The sequence below is a fragment of the Callithrix jacchus genome, chromosome 1 (assembly GCF_049354715.1).
Source record: "Callithrix jacchus isolate 240 chromosome 1, calJac240_pri, whole genome shotgun sequence".
Classification (NCBI taxonomy): domain Eukaryota; kingdom Metazoa; phylum Chordata; class Mammalia; order Primates; family Cebidae; genus Callithrix; species Callithrix jacchus.
This window is the reverse complement of record NC_133502.1, coordinates 56827892-56854525: the sequence shown is the minus strand read 5'-3', so window position 1 is coordinate 56854525 and position 26634 is coordinate 56827892.

Below are 26634 nucleotides of genomic sequence, written 5' to 3'. Positions count from 1 at the left end.
TCTTTATTTAATATAATTGATGGCTACAGGAAGCTTTAAACTTGGGCCTTGTTACAAACTCAATGGGATTCATAACGGAATAGATTATGAGATTTTTAAATTACCATAAAAATGGTGGTTGTGACTTAAGAAGGCAATAAGGCAGCTTATTACTCATTACTGCCTTCACTAGATATAAATCCTCAAAGCTGAAAGGATGAAACCCAGAATTGCATAAAGTGCTAATAGCAGAAGTAACTTTCATTTGAAAAAATAATTTTGGAGATACAGTTGTTCCTTTCTCCTATCCAAGACATAGAGAAACTAAATGTATAACTATGTTGAGACCGTAAGATTTATTTCTAGAGGCAGGAAGTCAGTGAAGGTTCCTTGAAGCCAGTGGTCTGTTACCCACTGTAGAATATCTAGTACCTCCAGGGAGGCAGGCCTGAACCACTGGCTTCAAGGAACCTAACCCTTCACCTCAACCCCCATCCCTCCTGAGGTCGTTAGCCCCTCAGTATGGGATACCTCCAAGCCTGTAGTGGCCACACATCACACGCCAGTTAAAATATTTCTCAAAAACCCTACCCACTTTCCCTCCCGTCCTCAGTTTCTCATCTCAAAAAAACACCGTCAAGGCCTAAAACCAATCATCACTCGACTTTTGGCCCACGGACTCCTTATCCCCACCAGTTCTCCTTGTAATACTCCTATCTTACCAGTCCCAAAAGCCATCTGGTGACTACCGCCTAGTCCAAGATCTACACCTTATCAGTAAGGCAATAGTACCCCTCCACCGAGTGGTCCCTAACCCCTATACCCTATTATCCAACATTCCTTCCGCAACCACTCATTTTACAGTCCTAGACCTGAAGGACACCTTTTTTACCATTCCCCTTCACCCAGAGTCTTACTTCCTCTTTGCCTTCACCTGGACCGATCCAGACACTAACCTGTCAAAAGAGTTAACCTGGACAGTCCTGCCCCAGGGCTTTAGGGACAGTCCCCACATTTTCAGACAAGCATTAGCGACTGACCTCAGTTCGTGCCCCCTTCAACCCAGTCTCCTTCTCCAGTATGTGGATGATCTGTTACATTGTAGCCCCTCCCTCTCCATGTTGCAGCAACATACCGCTATCCTCCTTAATTTTCTTGGGTCTCAGGAGTTTCATCTGCTCTTCATTGAAAATCCTTCAGTCAGTCTCCATTCTACTTCTCCACTCAACCCAGCTACTTTACTTCCTCTCCCATCTCACTCTCCCTTTCCTGCCCACTCCTGTCCTGAACTCATAAATACATTTACTAAACCTCGAGAGGGCCTGACCGACCTACCCCTATCTAACCCATACCTCAATTTACATGTAGATGGGAGTTCCATAATAACAGCCGAGGGACAGTGGAAAGCAGCTTATGCTATAGTCACAGATTCAGCCAACCCTCGAGGCATGTCGCCCCCCTGATGGAACCACATCACAAAAAGCAGAACTCATTGCCTTAACCCAAGCTCTCACACTAGCACAGGGAAAACAAGTAAATATTTATACTGACTCAAAGTATGCCTTTTTTATTACAAACTGCCACTCAGCCCTCTGGAGAGAAAGGGGATTCCTTACTACAAAAGGGTCCCCCATAATCAGTGCCACCCCAATCTCGAACCTCCTGCAAGCTCTGACACTGCCTAAAGAGGTTGCTGTCATCCACTTCCGAGGACACCAGGCCCAACAAGATGCCGTTTCTTGGGGCAATGCAAGGGCAGATGCTGCCGCAAAATTCTTAACCAACAACAAACTAGCCCCCACTCTGGTTCTGTTCCTCACCATGGCCACACCACCAAATTATTCACCTTCAGAAAAACAAGCCCTTATACTAAAAGGAGGAACTGAGTCTGATGAGGGCTGGATCTTCTTAAATAACAAGCTCGCCCTTCCTCGGGAACAGGCCTCAAAAATTATTACTGAAATCCACCAATCTTTACATATTGGGCCTAAGGCATTACACTGCTTTGTGCAGCCTCTTTTTTCTCACCTGGTCTACAACAGACCATTGAACAGGTGCACAAGACATGCATAACCTGCTCTAAGGCCTCATCTCAAGGAAGCCTAAGGCCACAGTTCCCTACTCACCAAATACATGGCAACCTACCGGCCCAAGGTCCCGCTCACCTACCAATGGCAGCTAGTTTCATGTACTTCCTACTTTAACTCCATTTACTTCCTGCTCCTCAGCAGCCAATAGAAATGCCTTCTCTTTGTTTCCCAGTAGCCAATCAATTGCCTGCCCTCCCCATTAAAACCCCACACCTTGAACAGCCCTGTGTGACTTCTCTGGCCCCCCCTTGGACCGCTGAAGCTAACCTGGGAGCTGAATAAAGTAGCTTCTCACTTTTTTATACTTGCTTCAGTTTCATCATTTTACCTCGGCAATAAATCTTACAGAGACTTTTTCTAAGACCCTTGTGTGCAGGCTACTATGGTAGGCTGACCCATACCTACCACCTGTGAATATTACCTTGTATAGAAAAAAAGGACTTTATAGATGTGACTACATTAATTATCATGAAACATAGGGGTTATCCTGGATTACCCTAGTGAGCCCACTATAACTGCAAAAATTCTTATAAGAGAGATTCAGAGAAGTCAGAGAGAATAGTCACGTGAGAACAAAAGCAAGAGATTGAACTGATATGAGAAAAAGGCTGAGGGATATAGGTAATCTGGAGAAGCTAAAAAAAAAAAAAGCAAGAAAAAGAATTCTTTCTTCAGCACCTCTGAAAAGAACCAGACTTGTTGATGCTTTGACTTTGTTTCTGGTAAGACTAACCTGAGATTTCTCATCTCCAAAACTACAAGAAAATAAAATTTGTATTGTGTAAGTAATTAATCTTGGTACAGTAGTAGTAGAAAATGAATACAACTACTTAAACAGGGCCTAGGAGAGCTAACATGTCTCAGTCACAGAACTTACGAGTTTTGTGAGAAGTAATATCAAGTTAATGCAAGAATTTCTTCCTTAAAATCAAGCATATGGAAAAGTGCTTGTAATAGGTAAGGTGATGTGACGTAGAAAATACTAATTACTTGGCTTTGTTCTTCAATGAATAAATAGTTGAAAAAATTTTAAATTTATCTCTTTGAACATATCACTGTTGTTTAAGAAACAAATAGTGATAATGAACGTAATGAAACATTATGTTTTTCAAATTATATTTTCAAATTTTTTCCTCCATAAAACCAATTCCTTTTGATATATGTCCAGCATAAGAACTGTCAAACAAATTGCTTATAATGAATCCTGACAAATATCTGTCCTGAAACTGAAAAGAAAAATCAAGCACTTATGAGGAATTTTGACAAAATCAAAATTATTCCTAGAAGCTCTATCTTTCAAATTATATCTACATTACTATAATAATATCATATGTGGAAGAAGCTGGCCAATTATAAGGCTTTTTAAATAAAAAATATTTTAGAAATTTCAAGGTTTTGAAAATGTTTTGCTGTGATCTGCTCTTACAGTCTTTTAACTGACTTATAATTTCAGAAAATACTTGGAAACTTTGATCATCTAAATTGCACAAAACAAAGATATAAGAGGAGATCATAAACACAAACCTTAAAAGACATAAAGATCACAAACACTGACAATCTATAGGTGCTTTTTGTTTGTTTGTTTTGTTTTTTAAGACAGGGTCTCACTCTTGTCTACCAAGTTGGAGTGCAGTAGTGTGATCTCAGTTCACTGCAACTTCTCCCTTTGGAGCTAAAATGATTCTCCCACCATAGCCTCCCAAGTAGCTGGTACTACAGGCATGCACCACCACACCTAGCTAATTTTTGTGTGTTTTGTAGAGACGGGGTTTCACCACGTTGCCCAGCCTGATCTCCATCTCCTGGTCTTGAGTGATCCTCCCACCTGGATCTCCCAAAGTGCTGGGATTACAGGCAGTGAGCCACTGCTCCCGGCCACAGGTTTGATTTTTTTTAATGTAATATATGTTCATAGTTTAAAAAATTCTAACAGTACAAATGCTTGAGAGGAAAAATTAGTCTTGTTGTCCCCCTGACCCTATCCTCCTCCCTAAATGCAAACACTTTAGTCAGTCTCCTAAGTATCATCACTGAGACATTCAATGCTCATACGTAGAAATACATGTATATCCTCTGCCCTTCCATTTTTAACATCTGTGATACTCTCACAGTCATCTACATTGCTTGTTTGTTTTAAATAATATGTTTTGTAGGTTGTTCTTTTATTAGCTTTTATAGGGTTGTTCATTCTTTTTAATGAAAACAACATTTTCAATTTATAACGTATCATTATATAATCAGTTATGTGTGCGTGTGTGTGTGTAAAAGATCACTGGTCACGATGATAACTTGAAAAAAGAATTAGGCTAATATGTAAAGAATTGTTACCACTAAAATTAGTTGCTTCAGTGAGTACTATCTACTAAGAAAAGTGTGAAAAGGACAGCAAGTTACATTTGTTCAAGTTCATGTGTTTATTGTAGATTAAATTTGCAGATTTGAGTCACTTTAACTTGTGCTATAAATTACTATGGGACTGAGCAATAAATATTGGGATGATTAATATGTTATTTCTCATACTGATATTGAACACTGATGTCTAGAGCTCAGTTCCAACTGATTATATCTTAATTTAAAATTATTCATCTTTTGCAAAATGTAACTTCAATAAGTAAGTCATAAAATAGATTACATTGTCTCTAATTTCTATTCTTTTTTTCTGGGTAGTGTTTTAATAACTGCTTTTATGCTTTTCTGTAATGACAGTGCCAAGAAGAATAGAAAAACTGATGACAATTTTGAAGACTGTCATATAATAAATTCCTCTATTATACATTTTATAATCCCAGATTCACTTCCATATATTGAACAAGCTACTATAAAATTTATATGATAAAACATATTTTTATTTCATTTGATTTTATTTTATGAGAAGCAGTGACACTGACAGTTAAATATGTGTGAGCATATGAGAAAATCACAAAAATCCAAAGGTAAAATCAAAATTACCCTTTACCAATTGATTAATCATGGGTAATTAATTTACACACTGAACCTCAGTTTCTTAATATGTAAAATTGAATTAATAATAGGCATACCACAAAATTATGTTACAATAAGATGATATGAGATACAGAAATATTTTTATTGTTCAATTCGAAAGAGATTAATTGACAACCCTGTCAGTCCCTGTACTAGTAGATACAGGTGACTGTTACTGTTAATGATGTAAGCTAAACAAAAATATGAATATATCAGTAGATTTATTTGTAATGAAAAGAATGCAGTATTGAAAGAGTGATTACCTAGGATCTAGCTGTGCTCTGCAATATCTCTAATTGAGGATTTGTGATCTCTGAGCCTAAGACTCCTATTAAATAGGAAGACTGTATCAGCTATCTTTCTTTAAAATTTCTCTAAAACTAATCTCTAAAATTCCTTCATTAAAATTCCTAAATTTTTTTCTTAATTTTAAATTAAGATATAATCAATTAGAACTGAGTTCTAGACATCAATGTTCAATATCAATAGGAGAAATAACATATTAATCATTCCAAAATTTATTGCTCAGTCCCATAATAAGTAATTTATGATGAAGGAATATTCCTTCATCATGTATAGTATTAAATTAACTAGTAACATTCACAAATAATAATGTATAGGCACCTATGTGGAGTGTGAAAATAAACTAAATTTCAGGATGACTTTTAGGCCCCTCTCTCTTCCATGAGTAAAGTGAGAATAGTATATAAAGCTTACAGTTTATAAAGATCAGAAAACAGCAGTTCCTGATTATGATAATTGTCACTGAGAAAAGTAGTCAATTTTACTCAAAATTGTTGTCAACTACCTTTGAGAGTCACCATTCTAAGAGTAATGCCTGGAGCAAGTATATGGAGCTAGTGGCATAATAATGTATGTCAAACAAGTCTGAAGAAAGAAAGAAAGAGAGAGAGAAGGAAGGAAGGAAGGAAGGAAGGAAGGAAGGAAGGAAGGAAGTAAGTAAGTAAGTTAAGGAAGGAACTAAGAAAGGAAAAGAAAAAAGAAAAGAGAAAGACAGGAGAGAAAGACATAGGGAGGGAAGAGGGAATAACAGAAGAAGGAAGGAAGGAAGAAAGGAAGGAAGGGAGGGAGGGAAGGGGGAGGGATGAAAGGGAAGGGAAGGAGGAAAGGAGAAAGGGAGGGAGAAAAGAAAGGAAGAAACGTTTATGATGTATTTTTGTGCTGTCAAAATGAATTTGAAAAGTACAAGGTTTCTATTCAAGTAATGTAGATAGCAATCCGACTTACTAAAATTATCCTCAAAAAGTGACTCAAGGAGATCTCAGAATGTATATTGAGAAATTACCTCACAAAAAAGGGCAATGAGCCAGTAAAACATAATTCAGTCTAACAGAAGAAAGGAGGTTAAAAAATAGCAGATTAACCACAGAATTGAAAAGGGAAATAAATTCTGCCCAGTTTTCAATCTTGTTTTTTTTTTTCTTGAGAAGGATAATACAAAAAATCAGTCATTTTCCAAATCAGTTATATTTTACATTTAGCCAGTCTGCCTACACAATGATGTTTATGTATTGAGATGGCCCTATATTAATAGGCAGAAATTGTAAATGCCTATAAACTGGGCATAAGCATTATTTCCTTATTGTTTTTGAACCATCACTTTCCAACCTCAGTCCCCAAGATGTTTGTTTCAGAGAATTTTCTATATGTTTCATATATTTGTTTGCCCAGGCATAGAATCATAATTTATTTTTAACTGAGTTGATGTATAGTAATATAGTTTTTGTTAGCCAATCTGTAATTTATACCTATGTATACACAGATTTTATTCTAATATATGTGCATAAACATGAGTATTGATTCTTCAATTCTCTTTAAATTATCATTCTTGTTAATAAAAGAGAGACTTTGATTCTCTTTTAATTTTTTTTGGAAAAAAGAATGTATAGTCCCAAAGCTAATTTTAATGGCAAATAAAAGTCAGAGATAAAGCTCTGTTTGAATTAAATTTCATTGAATACAATTTTTAAAAACCAGCAGAAACGTTTTTTGTCTTCAAGTAGTAATACCATACCTTACATTAAATTATTAATTCATTCTATAAGACTATGGAAATAAAAACTGAAGGATTCTAGAGACAAATCTTGGAAATGACTAGGCAGGTAGCTATACCACGTCTATGGTGAATTAAGATTATGGGGTTTTAGATCACTTGGGTATCATCTAAAACAATTTTCTGAGCTTAAGATTTTTTTATTCTCTACTCACAGGAATATAGTAACAATTATCTCCAATTTGATTTACTTTGAAAACATATTTTCTTGTCACTCTCTCCTGATTAACTGTGAATATATCTGGCATATTCATTTCCATAAATATAACAGATGAACTTTTGTTGGTATTTTTAAATGTTTTTTTTCATGTCACTAAATTTCTTCCTGAACATTCATGAATGATAAAGACTCATATGACTAAATTGTATTGTATAGCAACCATCACAGTTTTCTATTCAGATCTAAATACAGATCAACCTTAAATATTAAGAAGAGAAGTTGAGAGCCAGGTAAAACTCTGTAAAGGACTATCATAATACATAGTTATCGTTGAAGCCTTCACAGTACCTCAGTCCATTCTGGCTGCTATAACAGGATACCATACACTGGCTGGTTTATAAACAACAAAAACTTATTTGTTCACAGTTCTGGAGCCTAGGAAGTCTAAGATCAAGGTACCAGAAGATTCTGTGGATAGTAAAGGTCTCCTTTCTAGTTCACAGAGGGCTGTATTCTTTCTGGGTTCTCTCTAGGAGGAAGAGGCAAGGGTGATTTCTGGGGCCCCTTTAATGAGGGATTTTTCTAAACCTATTTATGAGGGCTGAGTCCTTATGACTAAATCACTTCCTGAAGGCCCTACCTCCTAATACCATAACTTTGGGGGTTAGAATTTCAATATATACATTTTGAGAGGACACAAACATTCAGTCTATAGCAATATCCCACAAATGTGATTGCATGTAGAAGGTACCCAGTAAATATTGTTAGATAAGCGAATAACGGAATAATTAATAACAACTGAAATTAAACACACTCTTTTTTTAGTAAAGCATACACTGTAACAGAGGTATGAATATGTAAAAATAGTAATTTTCCATGTTTTTGGTACGTTTTCTAGGGTAAAATTGTACTATGTTAATTTAAAAATATGAAACACGAGTGTAATAAACAAAACAGCTAATTTCATTCATTGAAGCATTTAAGAAAGAGGAAAAGCATTTAAACTGTCTTAGTCGAAGGCCAAAATAAGCCTGCTTTGTCTGAGTATAAACTTCAATGCTGCATGATATTAGATTCCCAAATGTGTGCGTGCATGCGCGTGTGTGTGTGTAAACTCATCTTAGGCATTGTGAACTACATATACACATATATATATAACACATGCAAATACACCAACATAGTGAAAGATATAAAGAATGAAGCAGTTGTCGTGCTGTGTTTTATTTTCCAAGGACATTTTTATTTAATAAAAAAAAGCTTATTAAGAATCTAGCAAGCTTATTTAAGCAGGAATTAGTAAGATTAGATCAAGAAGTAACTTAAAACTAGAAAGCAGCTTAGAATTCTGTCTTGGCAAACACATCAGAAAGGTTAAAATTTTTTTAAAAGGGCAGTCAAAAAGTGGATGGAAAATTTAGCAAGATAAAAATTTCTACCTCATCTTTCACAGACTGACAGAAGGAAAGAAGAGAAGAATAACGTATATGGGCTTCTTGCAAACAATCCATTACTTCCAGGATGATACACTGAAAATGCAATGTCTTTGGTTATGGAAAAGGATCCAACAAAACTGGATGAATTTCACTGAGCAGGGAAAGAAACATAGCCATTATTTAAATAGTCAAATTTTAAGGGATCCCTTTTAAAAGCAATCTCTGATTTATTTTCCCTGAAGAATAATATGTCAGAAAAAGATATTCAACTTATAAAAAGAACAGCAATGTAAATATTTTCCTTTTTTGGCTGATTTTTCATGTATATACTTTTTTTTTGTTCTTATTTACTCTGTTTCTTTTTTATACAGTAATGGTGTCAATTTTCTTTTTTTTTTTTTTTCTTTTTTTTCTTTTTGTTTTTTGAGACGGAGTTTCACTCTTGTTACCCAGGCTGGAGTGCAATGGTGCGATCTCGGCTCACCGCAACCTCCGCCTCCTGGGTTCAGGCAATTCTCCTGCCTCAGCCTCCTGAGTAGCTGGGATTACAGGCACGCACCACCATGCCCAGCTAATTTTTTGTATCTTTAGTAGAGACGGGGTTTCACCATGTTGACCAGGATGGTCTCTATCTCTTGACCTCGTGATCCACCCGCCTCAGCCTCCCAAAGTGCTGGGATTACAGGCTTGAGCCACCGCGCCCGGCCTGGTGTCAATTTTCATAGTTGCTATCTGATGTGGAAATCTGTATGAGATGTGACAGTTTCAGTAAATGACAATAAAATCATGACATAAACCCTCACATAATAAGAACACTCACTATTCCTCCCATACTTAGAGTGCAGAGCAGGGACCTCTGTTTTCTAGTTGGAAGCTATGTGAACTGCTGTGGTGATCACATATTTGCTGTTGCTGAACCAGTTGTTATTCTCCAAATGAGAAAATAGCATGACAAGATGGTCCTAGAAGATATCAGCTCCCTCTCCAAGGGCAGAGGAACTGACATCACTGTCAAGGTTATAGGGGACAAACTGGACAACACTATCCCCTATTACTGCATAATTTATTATATCAGGTAACAAAATATTACTATCTTATGTTTCTGCTACTATATGTTTAAAACAATTACAATTTTCCAGTGGGCTTCCAAAGTTTCCGTAAATTTCTTTTTATTTATTTATTTATTTAATCTAATACATTAATGTATTAGATTATCTTAGTTTGTAATTTAGGACCAAATACATATCTCATGGAAAATCACGTCTTTTGATGTGGATTAAGACATGATTCAGAGAATATTCTGTTTCAAAAGTCACTGACACAAACAATTTTCTTTCATAGTCTTATGACAGCAACATTTATATACATTTATGAAATTCAATAATCATTGGTCTATATAATTAATGTATTCTTAGAAAATAAAATCATGTTACTATAGGCAAATTTTATTTTAACTCTGAACAATTCAATAGCATTTTCTGTGTTTACTAGGCACAAGAACCTGTGCAAGATAATATATAAGAAAAAGAAATGAATATCATAGATCCTAAAGGAGGTTAAATGCCTTGAGGTAAAAATATCTGTAGATCCACATACACACACACTAAAAACAATACACAAACTAAAATATTATTACAGTTCTGATTGTGAAAGTCTTTACTCTTTAAAATGAAACACTTAAACCAGAAAGTATCTAAAGTCACATATGAGTAAATATTAGTGTAAATATGAAATAAACTTGCAAAGTAACTTGGAAAGTCTATTAACGCTATTCTTATAATAGTTTGCCAGCCATTTAAATAATGAAATTTTTAGCACAATTGGCAGATGATCTCATAATTTTGAAAAATTGATCATTTATACAATAGATCTAAAAGCTTTTCAGGTGTTATGATGTATACTATAACAAGTCACAAATTAATGTTAATGTATACATTTTGAAACAATGCATTATGTCATTGATTTACATGTTATGTCAATGAGACATACATATTTTAATTACTATATAATTTATGATATCAGGTAACAAAAGATTACCTCATGTTTCTGCTACCATATGTTTAAAACTATTTACAATTTTCCAGTTACCTTCCAAACCAATGTTTCTGTAAATTTCTTTTGATTTATTTGGTTTTCAAAGGCATTGCCTGCTTTAATTTATTTTTATAGCTTTACTAAGAGAGAAATGAATACGAATTTTTCCTTTTGTTTCTTTTTCCTACTGATTATCTCCCACTTATTCTCCCTTCCATTCATTTAGCTTCTTCATTTTCTGATTGTCTAGATACCATTCTTTAAGTGCTATTTTTTTTACCAAATTTAATTTTTACCTCCTCTAAAATGTTTTTTCATTTAATATAACCAGAGCCTCTTGACATTTATCCTTTTCATCAGAATCCTTTTATCACTTGCTATAGGTTGGCTCTGCCATTTCTCTTTCCTCTCTTTTTCTACTGCTAATAGGAGAATAGTACCACATGTATTTCTATGCTACGTTCTTCCTCCTTATCACTTTCTGAAGAGTGTCTAACATTCACTTGCTGTGTTAGAAAAAAGCTTGAACAAAGAAAGAAAAAAAGCCTACAGCTGATGGCCTTCCAGCAGGATTATAAAATCTTGCTAGAATGAGAAGCCAGCTGTTGCCATGGCATTTTGCCTAGCATAGTTGAATCAGGTATCTTCTCTGTGAATGGAGAATATTGGCATCTCAATACCATAGGTACAAGGGGTCATATAGGTGGCATGTACCTATAAGGTCCAGGAGCTACTTTAATGAAATCATGATCACTCATCAGAAATCAGACATATGATTTCAACCCTACCACTGTCAGTGAAAATATACATAAATTGGCACAATTAGTTCAACTGTGTTTCAATTTACCCAGTGGCAATCAGCGTAGTGATACCTGCTTCAAGTGGTTGTTAAGACACTTTCCTTACTGTTTAAACCTGCACCTTATGTTAGCATCAGTGTGCACTGAAAATGATGATATTTGAAATTTGTTAGATAAGCAAAGAAAAAAATATTCCAAGTTTGACGTACAAAGTTCTTGAGTATTTTCAATTAATCACATTGTCATCAAGCTTCATAATTGACACAAAATCACTGAAATAGGCACAACTCAACTTATGCATGTAATTTAGTGTTGTGACAAAAATAAACAAGTGAATTCTCAAGACTGTTACGTGACAAATTGCCTATTACTAGAAAAATTCTTTTGAAGTTTAAGAAAGTGTTGATAATAATAGTTTTAAGTTTGAATGGTTATGTCACCATCTAGGCAATAGATGCCATGGGATGATGAAAAAGCTTATTCCCATTACTTTTTTTTTTTTTTTTTTTTTTGAGATGGAGTCTCACTCGGTCACCCAGGCTGGAGTGTAGTGGTACGATTTCAGCTCACTGTAACATCTGCCTCCCGGGTTCAAGGGATTCTCCGGTCTCAGCCTCCCGAGTAGCCAGGATTACAGGCACACACCACCACAAGGTAGAGCCAGGATGGTCCCAAACTCCTGACCTCAGGTGATCCACCCATCTTGGCCTCCCCAAGTTCTGGGATTACAGACATGATTCACAGCACACAGTCTCATTCCCCCTACTGCTAATACTCAGTGGCACAGAAATTTTGATCGAGAGAAAAAGGCAAACATATTCCAGTGAAGATACTGAATATGTGTACACTCCTTGGAAACCTAGAGGCACTGCTCCTTACCTGGATTAAATCTTAACAAATTATTTATAAGATAAAGGGAAATGACAGTTGATTGTGTTTGATGCTATATGGTACAAGGTAGAAAAGCTTAAGAAAATCTAACTTCATTTCCCTTTCAGTAAAATAATATCTATTAAAATAAATTATAAAATAAAATTTAGTATAAAGACATTTGTTAGGAAAAAAGTACTTAGCATTAGTATTCAGAAACTACATAGCATATTTATTTACCCACCTTAGGCATATTTCAGATGGCTGAGCACACATCTCATGGTCTCACATTCAAGCCATAAATTTATTCAATATGTTCTGTTAATTTAATTGAGTAGTACTGTAAATTTCTCAAAGAAAGTCTTTATTTTCTTTATGTCAATATAGTTTTAAAGATTTATTCTGCTTCATCGAGGACTCTCTGTATCTATTCAGTGAACAGTTTATTTTCTCTCATTGGATAGCTCCTTTCAAATATTTCCCACTTTTTATTCAAAATAGTTAGTTAAATATGTCCAAGATGGATTATTTTTTCATTATATAGGTAAGACAGTGAAATAAGGAAGATTCCTCAAAAATAACCTTGGGAGATCACTTTTGGTTCACTAAAGTAAACTAGAACTGGAGGATATTGCTTTTCCCAGCAGGATGAGTTATATGCAAACAGGGCAAAATCCCATGGCCCACAAGGTGTTTAACTCCTGCAGAAAGAGCAGGTAAGCAGCTTCATTTCAGACAATCCTTAATGTAAAAAGTGTGTGCATAAAGCATAAGAAGTGAGAGTTTTTTATCAAGAAGAATATTGGAGAATATAATTAGACATGACTGATCAGAAAGACAGATTTTATTTAGAAAGGGTGGGTTAAGCACTCCTTCAGTGACCTGGTTATACAAAGACATTTTTTTTAAGTCCTTTTCACAGCAACCTGTGTTGTTTTCATTGGAGAACAGACAACCAGCACCCTGTTCATTCTCTATTGAAAATGTCACATTCCCACAGATTCCTTATAAAAAAAAGTAAATCCTCAAAAAGTAGAATTTCTATGTAGAAACAAAGACACACACTTAGATCCCAAGAGAGCCCTAAACTAGCTACTTTCCTAAGTTGATAGGGCTTCAAACTGATCTCTTCTCTTTCTACCTTCTACCTTTAGCCTGAAGAAACTTTCTCTTTTACCACATGTCCCATACATATAAAATCATAAAATTTTTCTTGAGTCATTTCCATGGCCAGGGTTAGATGCAGAAAAAAACTCCCAGGAATGATATGATAACTGTGAAAAGACCTACCTATCAGGCCAGGCTCGGTGGCTCACGCCTTTAATCCCAGCACTTTGGGAGGCCAAGGGGAGTGGATCAGGAGGTCAAGAAATCGAGACCATCCTGGTCAACAAGGTGAAACCCCATCTCTACTAAAAATACAAAAATTAGCTGGGCATGGTGGTGTGTGCCTGTAGTCCCAGCTACTTGGGAGGCTGAGGCAAGAGAATTGCTTGAACCCAGGAGGAGGAGGTTGCGGTGAGCCGAGATCGTGCCATTGCACTCCAATCTGGGTAACAGCAGTGAGACTCCGTCTCTGGGGAAAAAAGAAAAAAAAGAAAAAGAAAAGATCTACCTATCAACAGTAAGAAAATTAGAATCAGGGTTACACATGTTTTGATGACTCTTTAGTTCATTCATCCAATGCCCTCCTTGTGAAGATAAGTTTCTAAAGTTCTCTATGATTCCTACTGTGAGTTGTTGCCAAATATGTATTTTAAAGTAGTAAATTTTGTGAAGTTTTCTTTGGATTTTCTTCTTGAACAGATAAATCCGTTTCACCAAAGCAAAGTGATCCTAAAAATTAAGGAACTGTGTTGAAATATTCATAATCTGGAGAAAATTGCTCCTCGGGAAATGTAAAACCTGCTGCTATGTTATATGTGTAATAAGTAGTAAAGTATCAAATTAAAAAATGTTAGCAGTTTATTATAGCTAAGCAACCACTGAATTAAAAAAAAAAAAAAAAAAAAAAACAGCTTTCTTTTCAATAAACATTAAGGACATGACCTAGAGATGAGAAGGTAAGACATTATAAAATTTAACATCGGATTTCAAAGGTTTTTGCTGACTAGAGTGAAGCCTTTTGTCTTTCTCTTTGTTGTTTTTTCTTTTTTTTATCAACAATGTAATCCTAAGGAAATTGCAAGTAACATCCAGTGTATTTTGCTTTAAATATGTATCATGCATGTAATTTATTAATTTTGTGTAATACTTCATATAATGCCTGTCTTTTCTCCTTCTCTATGCTTACTGCTAAGTAACATCCCACATAGCACCTGGCACATGGTGTGCTCTCAATAAATAATTATTAACTGAATTTGCTACTTAGAAAATTTAGTATTTTCAATAACATGGAGAAGATGAAAGCCTTGATCAAGTTATTTGACTTAAAATAGTTTAGATTTTTAATTTCTCATTTTACTTCCAATGATACTAAGTTTCACATGGAAAAAATGGATGACGTGTTTTAAAAGTAATTTAAAATGTAAGTTTCTCTATTCTTGAAATAGGAACATGCTTCATTTCTTTATATCATGTTATATTTCTAGATGAGATGACCTGGAAATTGCTGAAGCTTCATGAAAGTCAAGATTGCCTTTAAGTAGGATGAAGAAGTGTAGAAATAAAGCCAAGCTGTCTGCTGTAAACATTACTTAGTAACCATAAGAAAGCTCCAATTTTTAGAGTTTATTTTACAGCTTGCAAAAATAATGTACCTGTGCTCAAATCAAAACATTAGAATCAAATCTCTTACTGTCAGTACAATTTGTAAAACAGTCATCTCTCTGTACTAACCATGGAGGTTGATGCTATGACTGTGGAGACAAAAGCCAGCATTCCTTTCCTTAAAAGTTCTTTGTCTGTATTCCCACAAATACAGTTCAGAAAGAAAGCAAGAATAGGTGACATGCACTGAGAGGGGTCATTATAGAAGCTCCTGAAAAGATAACCTAACCCACGTTGAAGGTATAATGGAAACACATTTGTAAGAGGTAAAAGTGGAGCTGAATACTTAAGTATTTGTAAGAAATACCCAGATGTATAAGAGGGAATGTACATTTCAGATAAACCAATTTGTAAAATACTGTGACGTTTGATTAACATATGTTGTATTTGCATTTGAATAATTGCAAGTTGCTCAGCAGGTGTCATTAAGGTGCCTGTGAAGAAAGTAATCAACGAAGCTGGAAAGTTAGGCAACAGTGAGCAGTAAAGGTCTTATATGAATTCAAGAACTGTCAAAATATAACAGAGGCCATGATGATTCAAAATTTCTATGTGGAAATATTTTAGGAGTGTCAAACTTGAATACACAGGGAGATACTGCTAAGGTATTGTTTAGAAGATAAGCTCACATATTAAACATTCTGCTCTTAGAATATATATATTTTTTCTGCCAAGTTTGGGAAGATCCTGACTTTATATGATATTGATACAGCCACCCTTTGTTTCTTAGGATTATTCTTTAGCTGGTATATATTTTCCCATTATTTACTTTAACCACTATGTCTTTATTTATATTGTTGATTTCTCGTAGTCAGGAAGTACATCTTTTTTTATACAATCTCTCTCTTTTAACTGGGCTATTTAGACCACCTATATTTAGTGGTATGATTGGGTTTAAATGTACCATCATGCTCTATGTGTTATATTAGTCCCAATTACCCTTTGTTCCTTATTTCTTTTTTTCTGCCATATTTTATCAAATAAGATTTATTTTTAAAATTTTATTTTAGATTCAGGGGATATATGTGCAGGTTTCTTACATGGGTACACTGTATGATGCTAAGGTTTGAGCTTCTAATAATCTCATCATCCAAGCAACGAACAAAGTACCCTATAGGTAGTTTTCAGCTCTTCTCCCCTCTTTCCCTCCCCACTTTTGGAATCCCCAATGTCTATTGTTCCCATATATGTGTTTCTGAGTACCCAATGCTTAGCTCTCACTTATAAGTGACAACATATTATATTTGGTATTCTGTTCCTGCATTAATTCACTTAGGATAATGACCTCTAGCTTCATACATGTTGCTGCAAGAGATGTGCTTTTGTTTCTGTTTTTTTAAATGGCTGTGTAGTATTTCTTGGTGTATATATGCACATTTTCTTTATCCAATTCACCAGTGATGGCCACTTGGGTTGATTCCATGTCTTTGCTATTATGAATTGTGCTACAATACACATATGACTGCAGGTATCTTTTTGTAGAACAATTTATTTTCATTTGGGTATATACCCAGTAATAGAATTGCTGGGATAAATGCTAGTTTTATTTTTAGTTATTTGCAAAATCTCCAAGCTGCTTTCCACGGGATCTGAACTAATTTGTATTCTCACCAGCAGTGAATAAGTGTTCCCTTTTCTTTGCAATCTTGCCAACATTTGTTATTTTTTTTTACTTCATAATAACAGCCATATTATTGATGTCAGAGATGGTATCTCATTGGGGTTTTGATTTGCATCTCTCTGACAATTAGTGATGCTGAGCGTTTTTTTCATATTTGTTGGCTGTTGGTATGTCTTTGTTTTTGAAATGCCTATTCATGTCCTTTGCCCACTTTTTATTTGAGTCAATTTTTTCTTGTTGATTTTAAAGAAGATTCCTTGAAATTTAATCTCTTCTATTGACCCAATTCACCTTTTAATTTTAGCAAATTCTCTAGAATTTACAACATATATGTTATAATATTATTCTTTGTTATATATTTTATTCTAATCATGTATAGTTTATGTACCATATAACAATATGCTTCAATTTTCTCTCCTCTCTTTTCTTTTTTTTTTTTTTTTGGTGGTTGTTTGTTTTTATTTTTCTTTGTTTGTGTTTTATTTTCTTCTCTCATCCTGTCATTTATAATACTATTTTCATACTTTTAAAAATATATGTTATAAACACTATAATGCATTGTCTCTATGTTTTGTAAGGCCAAATACTTTACAATAAATTTTAAAAATGAGAAAAACATTATTTTATGTTTACTTATACCTTTATATTTCTGGGCCACTTCTTAGTTGTCTGGGTCTTAGTTTCCATTTCCAGTTGTTTTCCTTTTGGCCTTCACATGTGAAGGTTTGTTACATAAATAAACATGTCATAGGGGGTTGTTGTACATATTATTTCATCAACCAAGTGTTAAGCCTAAGTATCCAATAGTTTTCTGCTTTTCTCCCTTCTCCTGCACTCCCTCCTCAAGTAGACTCTAGTGTCTGTTGTTTCCTTCTTTGTGTTCATAAGTTTTTATCATTTAGCTCCCACTTATAAGTAGGAACATGTGGTATTTGGTTCTGTGTTTCTGTGTTAGTTTGCTAGGGATAATAGCCTCCAGCTCGATCCATGTTCCTGCAAAAGACATGATCTCATTCTTTTTTATGGTTGCATAGTTTTTCATGGTGTTTGTGTACCACATTGTCTTTGTCCAATCTGTTATTGATGGGCATTTAGGTTGATTCCATGTTTTTGCTACTATGAATAAGGCTGCAATGAACATTCACATGCATGTGTCTTTACAGTGGGAACAAATTATGGTGGGAATATTTTTGCAGTATAGAAATATTCTCAACAAATTCTCTCAGTAATTGTGTCTAAAAAAAGTGTTTATTATTCCTTGATTTTTGATGGATATGTAGGCAAATATTCTATAGAATTATGATTTAACAGCTTACTTCTTGTACCCTTTATGGACAGTGTTCCATTGCTATTTGCTCTGCAGTTTTTAAAACTAAAAAGCACATGCGATTTTTATAGTTGTTCTTTTTTAGATAACATATGTGGATTTTCTTTTCTCTGTCCCTTAGTTTATTTTTTATAGTTTTTTAAATCATTAGTTTTTAATAGTTTTACTATAATACACCTTGTTATATGCACTTTGGGTTCATCCTAAGGTTTTTAAATATGTTAGATTTAGATTTTCATGAAATTTGAAAAATTGTGTTCGTGTCACTTCAAGTAATTTTTTCTCCCATTTCCTTCACATCCTTCCCTTCTGGAATTTTCATTAACCCAATGATGGGTTATTTGTTACTGTACTACAGGCAAACAAAATTGTTTTTGTTTGATTTTTGGCATTTTTTTACTAACTATATTTTAATTTAAATTGTTTTCATTGTCCTTTATTCAAGATCATTGGTTCAATCAATTTTTTTCTGTAGTGTCTAATCTGTTATTCAGCAATAAGGTTTTTATTTCATATTTTGTATTATTCATGTCTAGAATTATCCTTTGGCTCTCTTACAGTTGTTCCTACTTTGATTACATTCGTATTTTTTCCAAATCATACAAATGCACATGCATGTGCACACACACACACACACACACACACACATGCACATATACATGTATACTAAAGTCCATGATTTCTTATTTCATCATTTCTGTAATTCATGAGTTTTTATTCTATTCAATGACTTTCTTTCTGGTTATAGGATACAAGTTCTTACCTTATCACATATCTAAAAATTTGTGCACTGAGTGTTGTAAATATTGTTGAGTATCTGGATTTTATTTTCTTTTAAAAAGGGTGTTGAGTTTTGTTTGGGCAAGCACTTTATTTGATCACTTAGATCCTTTTGAGATTTATTTTTCAGTTTTGTGAGAAAGAATATAAAATACCTTTTTGTTTTAGGACTACTAGTTGTGCACTACATCTAATTTGTGGCCTTTCTGGGATCTCGACTGAATGTCGTATATATTCGACAGGATCTCTATACACTAGCTGTTTATATCATGAATTCTCTCAACCCTGTGAGATCAAAGAATTCTGTAAGTGACAGTCCCTTGCCACTTAATCTTTTCCTGGTAGATATTATTTGCCTGTCCTCATTAAATCTCATTCTATGCACATATAGCTTAGAATTAAGACCAAGACTGAAGGAAATCTAGGACAGATTCCTGGTTTTTGTTGCTGTTGTTGTTGTTTTTGTTTTTGAAATAAAGTCTTGCTCTGTACCCAGACTATAGTGCAGTGGCACTATCTCAGCTTACTGCAACCTCTGCCTCCCGGTTCAAGAGATTCTTCTGCCTCAGCCTCCTGAGTAGCCAGAATTACAGGGGTACACCACCATGCCCAGCTAATTTTTGTCTTTTAGTAGAGATGGGTTTTCACCATGTTGGCCAGGCTGTTCTCAAACTCCTGACCTCAAATGATCTACCTGCCTCAGCCTCCCAAAGTGTTGGGATGACAGGCGTGAGCCACTGTGCCCAGCCCTCTAGTGCAGATTGCTAGTGATTACTCCATTACACTGCTCCTAAAACTCCAACTATCTCACTTTTCTGAACTTTTATCTCTTTCCCAGCCCAGCAAGACTGCAAAGCTCTAATTGAATTTATTCTTTCTGTGTTAGGGATGTGGTAAATGCTCCCAGGTTTAAAAAAAATAAAGGATGATCATATGGTTAATTTCTTTTTATTTATTTCCTCATGGAACACAGACTTGTGCAGTCTCTTTATTTCAGTATATGAAAATGGTCATACTTTTTTTTTTACTATTGTTCTAACTGAAGAGCTAGTTTAACATTAGTTACTCTATCATGGCTGGACATAGATATCCATATATATATATTTGATTTGGAGTCTTGCTGTGTCACCCAGGCTGGAGTGCAGTGGCATGATCTCAGCTCACTGTGCGGCCTCTGCCTCCTGGATTCAAGGGATTCCGCTGCCTCAGCCTCCCAATTAGCATCACAGGCAGCTGCCCCTACAACTTTTGTATTTTTAATAGAGACGGGGTTTTGCCATGTTGGCCAGACTGGTCTCGAATTCCTGACCTGAGGTGGTCCGCCCACCTTGGGAGGATCCCCAAAGTGCTGGGATTACAGGTGTAAGCCACCATGCCCGGCACAGTCAACATATTTTAACTACCTCTCTTTCTAAGTGTGTGAGGGAGAATTTGGCCTTTAATTCTTTCACTCTATTTTTAGTACCTAGCAGAGTACTTGTCATATTGCCTGAGACTCTACAAGAAAAAATATTAGTATTTATCTCTGAAAATAGACTGGGTTAAAGGTATAGATTTACGTTTTTTTATATACAGCTATTTTAAGTGTTTTGGTGTGTTTTAAGACATACTCAATCTAATGACTAAGAAAGTATTGTTTCTCAATTATGTACGCCAAACATTTGGCAATAATAATAGAGACTATCTCCCATTACTTATTTGTTGCTGATTTTTTTTGTCCTTTTCTAATATGCATGCTTTGTTCTCTAGCTAGTTGCCTCTGTGTTCTGCTTGATCAGCATTTTGCTTAATTACCTCTGTTGTAGTAAGAGGACGGATGCATCTAGTTAGCTTTGAGGGTTTAACCACATCTTGTTAGAACCCAGTCTGGAATATATTATTAGATTTACTAGTTGGACAGAAAATAAATGCCATAATAGAACCCATACAGTTTTTGTTTTTGAGATGGAGACTTGTTCTGTTGCCCAGGCGGTAGTGCAGTGGCACGATCTCAGCTCACGGCATCCTCCGCTGTCCAGATTCAAGCGATTCCCCTGCCTGAGCCTTCTGAGTAGCTGGGACTACAGGAGCGTGCCACCGTGCCCGGCTAATTTTTTTGTACTTTTAGTAGAGACAGGGTTTCATCTTAGTGCCGGGATGGTCTGGATCTCCTGACCTCATGATCAGCTAGCCTGGGTCTCCCAAAGTGCTGGGATTACAGGCGTGAGCCACCGCGCCTGGCCAAACCCATACAGTTTTTAAGAAATATTATCTATGATACATGTTCAAATTACATTATTAAAAATGTCGACACCTGTTCTTGTCTAGGCTATATCTTTATAGCTTGTTGTTTTGCTTTCATTTCAAGTCCATTGTTTCTCCAGAAGAAGGAGGTTTAATAGTCATGAATTTGGATGAATTTCTAATAAATGAATTTTCTTCTTTCCTTTACCATTTTATGTATTCTGAAGTTGATAACTTCTGGGTATTATGCGTCCACCAATAACTCTGCTTTTTCAGTATATGCAAACTTAGAGTTACTGTCATCTTTTCCAGTTATACCAGAAAGAAATCACATGTTTAAACTTTAAATCACATGTTTCAATATCCACTTATGTTAATTTATTTTTTGGATTCTGGCAGTATCCAATTTTTTTTGCTTACATTTTTTCAATAGATTCTTAGTTGTAGAAATAGAAAAAGAATTAAATATACTGCTTACAAGATTTGAAATCATACAGACCTATCTTCACTTAATAGCTGTGCAATTATAGGTAAATTACACAATCTTTCTATCTCTGAGAATTCTTACCTTTAAAAGAGTTCATAAGACCTCTGTGACAGTCACTTCTCAGCATTTTGGCTAAGATCAAGTGAAGACTACGATAGAATTCAAAGGAACATGCATGCCTTAGACAGCATCAACAATTGGAGTAATTCCTAGCACGTGGTGGCCTTTCAATAACTACCGTACATAATGATGTTTCTGTTATTCTTTCTCAACCATCAATTACAAAAGTTTTGTGGTGACTGTGGCTTCAAGAGGAATAGAGTTATCTTTGTATCAAGAGAACTTTGTTGGCCATACTTTCAGACATTTAAAATTTTGGTACCTACCAGGAGCCTTTTGAAAGCATCAAGATAGCCATTTATAACCCAAGATTAATGTCTGACAACATGAAGGAACAGATTCCTAGATGAATTATTCATTTGCTTTATGTCAATACAATTAGGTATTTGTTTATTGCCCACTTCCTTATTCAAAATATGTTGTATAAACAATATTTGTTTAGTTTTCTTTTATATCCCCTATGTCTTGCACAGCCTAGTTCACATATTAAACACCTAATAAATACTGGTATTTAAAGGTAATATATACACAAGTGTTTTATTGCTGATACATTTAAATGTGTAACTGTTGAACTGGTGATACCAATGATTTATGAGGGTTTTCTTACCACTGGAAGTAATATAGACTATGCTATCTATAAGCTGGATATAAATTGTTTATGTTCCAGGGTTGAAAAAATGTAGAGTATTATAGCAATAGTGCCATTTTTTTGTTATTGCTATTACTATTTCAATTTGAAGACTGTCTCTGGTTCATTTTTTTTAAAGGCATACGTAAGAGGTAAAAATCGTGATGAGTGTTTTCAAGGAGCAATTTTGAGAATCATAGAGAAAATAAAGATCAGTTGCAGATCCAAGCTCTGTTTCTCTGTAAGTATTGGTTGATTAGTCAATTCAGTTCAGACCATCCCAGAACTATGTGCATAATAAGAACCCCAGCTACACGTATTTGAAGATCAAATCAGTAAGTGAGAATAAAAAAGTCAAACAAGTCTGTGGACATTACATAGTCTCAGATTGACATACCTTTTGAGAATTTCTGGAGTGGCAATTTTAAAGAGTTCCAAAAATAGAATTTTTTTTTAATCTTCTGTGCGCTTTTCAATGGAACACAATCAAGGAATGAGATCAAAATAGGGAGGCAAAATGATCTAATTTTGAGAAATAATTGGACAATATTTTTGTTTTTTTGCCACAGACTTATAGATCATCTTGTTATTCTCTCCACGGGAAGAAGACTTGGGCTAATAGCCTGAAAATTGTTAGACCCCTCAGGTGGGTTTCAAGCCAGCCAATCCCCTTCACAACTACTTAGAATACATGCCAATTTCAGTTGTTGGCAGTCATTTGTATGACTTGCCTTGCTTAGTATTGCATCAGATTGGGAAAATATCCAACAAAGCACCACTTTGAGATAAAATTAAATACCTGCATCACAATCAAATTTAAAAGACAAAGAAATTGGCCATGGTTTGGAATGATCTGAAAATAGATCAAAACATTGATTTAATATCGTGTAAGCACTGATGCACATTTTATCATTTGCCCATAACTTAAAAATCACTTCAATAAAAATATGTTTTAAATTTAAATTTCCTCCTAAGAAAATAATAAAGTTAATGTGATGCCAAAATTGAAAAGCCTAGCTAAAATGAAAACCCTGATGTGAGTGTAGGAATGCCCATAATTCACAGGCATTCAAATATTTGTTCCATCTTCATTTGCTTTAACTTATGATTAACTGCTTCTACTGCAAGTAATGGTAGTTGTGACCAAAAAAAGAAAGAAAAAAGTTGTTGCAGCTTTTATTCACTTTGAAAAGGCAATCATTGTTCTATTTTTCTCTCTCGGGCACCAAATTCTTAATCAGATAATACAATAAATAATCATTTGGTTCAGTCCTATTAGTTTCTAACATAATTTCTAAAATTTTCTTTGACCACCTAATTGGGCACAAAATATACAACTATTTTTCTAATTTGAAAGAATTCTCTCTTATAATGGCCTTTATTTGACTGAAATTATTTTTATTCTACCCATGTTTTCCTCGTATTTCAGTTAATATTGCTCATTTTCCAATGAGAAATAATGTGTCTTCTTCCTAAAAAAACTGGCATTTAACAATAAAATGTAGATGACTTTTTATCTTCTGTTAAATATTTTCTTAAACTCTGTAACTGTTATAAATAAATTTTTCTTCTTTTTCTCAAAACTTGTAGGTTCTGAACATTCTGAACATTGCTAAACAGAAAATACATGCAATTATTCAGACTGTATTATTCCTTTTAAGGCTGAATATTTTTTGCCCTGAGTCAATAGTCTCTTTTATAATTAAAGAATGCTATTCACATTGGCAAGTTGTTTCCTTCCATCTTTATCAAAATATCTGTCTATTCTTAAGAGGTATTTAATCATAAAATATCTTGATTAGTAGTCTCTCTGGTACTTTGTTTCAGAAAAATATCTTGAGTTAGAAAATCCATTTCTGAGGCTTTTCAAGTAAATAGACTGCATATACCAATCATTGTAATTGTTGTAACAGTTATAACTGTTACATCAGGAGTCTCACATATTTCATTATAAAACATAGGAATTAATTGATAATCTGAAATTCTATTTTATTAATTCACAGAGATTCTATTTGGCACTCAAAATGCCAACTCTCTTCTGTATATATATTTGATATTTTTGAGATGGAGTTTCACTCTGTTGCCCAGGCTGGAGTGTAGTGGCATAATCTCAGCCCACTGCAACGTCTGCCTCCTGGGTTCAAGCGATTCTCCTGCCTCAGCCTCCTTAGTAGCTGGGATTACAAGCACCTACCACCACGCCTGGCTAATTGTTGCATTTTTAGTAGTGACAGAGTTTCATCATGTTGGTCAGGCTGGTCTCAAACTCCTGACCTCAGGTGATCTGCTTGCCACGGCCTCCCAAAGTGCTGGGATAACAGGTGTAGCCACCGCCCCCAGTGTATCTTTAGTATTACTGATAATTTATATTTATGGTATTTTCTTTTGATGTTTGAAATTGGCAGTAAACATCAATTCGTTTATGAAATATTACAAAAAAATTATATTATAAAAGAAAATTGTTAAATTGTCTCCATAGTGATATTTTTTATTTTATCTGTTTATTTTCAGTTTGGTAGACTTTATGCTGCCTACTTTATTCAAAACAGTTTACTAACTAGGAAAATGTGATCATGCAAACATATGAATTATTGTATATATCATTAAGTGAAGACTATCAAATGAATATTTCCAAAATATGTTGCATGAAATACTAGTTCTTCAGGATATTAATGGATGTCATTTGAAATTGAATTAGTACGATTTTCATTACTAATGACTGTAATTCTTAAATTACTCAAAAATACTTAAAATTTTAAGTCAAATATAGATAGTCTCAAAGCTAGTGCCACTCTTTGCCAAATTTCCTCAACAGTTTTATCACAAGTTATTTTTTCTTGAAGTATCTTTCAGACAAAATATCCTACAGAATACAACTAAAGTAATTAAACAGTAAAATATTCCACTAGTAATAGCTAGTCTAAGTAAATAGACTTTCATTTTTACCCTATGAAACAGGAAAAATAAAACAAATTATACTAATTAGCTAAACTCCACTGGTATCTACTCCTCTGGTTTAGTTAGATGTTTCGTTTAGTTTCTATCACCAAATTCCCTATTTTCTATGATGTTCAATTTGTAAACCATCTCAAATAATTTTAGATATCAATGTTCTGTTAATTCCCTTTTCTGCCACAAACAAGCAAAATTTGTTTGGGGCTACAATATACCTGGTATGTATATCTATTTTAATTACCACATGAAATAAATTTTATTAGTATTCTTGTCTGTTCTCAATATCAGAACTCTGAGTATTTTAATATCACGGTATGCATCTTGTTTCCATTGTGTATGTCACAAAAGCCTTAAGGATTAAAGTTAGTTTCTAATGTGTTTTTCTGAACATTGCCTAATTGATAGGTCTATATGTATTCTCTTATCTTTTAAATAATTATTTTATTACCAGTGATTCACAGGAGCACATTACAATGTCAAGTTCTGTATTTGAAAATGTATATTTATTACCTGACCAACTTTGGTTCTTTGCTTCAAACATTTTATCACCAGATGTTACTAATTGACTATTGGTTACTGTCTTTAGTACAGTTTGCTTCTTTCAACTTTAAATTTGAATTGAAAGAGAATGAAAAACATGGCGATTACAGTACAGCAAATTAAGTTCTACAATGGTCTAATTAGAATGGCAAATTGTTTCATTCTTTCCTTAGAATATTTTCAACACATCAGTGAAAAATGTACAAGACAAATGAAGCATTCAAAAATCTTACTTAATTCTATACCTCATTTTAGAAGAAGAGACTAGTTGAACACAAAGTGAAATGCTATATTTTTTAATATAAAATTAAAAATATAAAAAGGGGGTATAAAATTAAAATGTTTTAAAAGTTAGCAATATTTTAAAACGATCTGAGCAAATAATATACTCCACAGCATACTTAAAGTTTGGGCATACTTCAAAATTTAATTCATTCCTCATTCTTCTCAGGATAACTTTTTTCATCTAGGGATGAAAACTAGAGATTTGTAAACTTCTTTATGTTTAAATGCCTATAGCAAAATACATAAAATTATGACAAAAACAATATTGAAATATTTTAACAAGATGTTTTTAAAATAGATTCACAACAGAATATATTTGCTTTATTAACATTAAATAACAAGATCTAATGTATGAATTAACTACCGTAATTTTGAAATACTGAGCATTACAGTGAGTCTACAACTAAAATTTATATGAATACTTTTAAGATTCCTATTGATAAGATTATAGTTATTGGCAATGCTATTAAAAAGTTA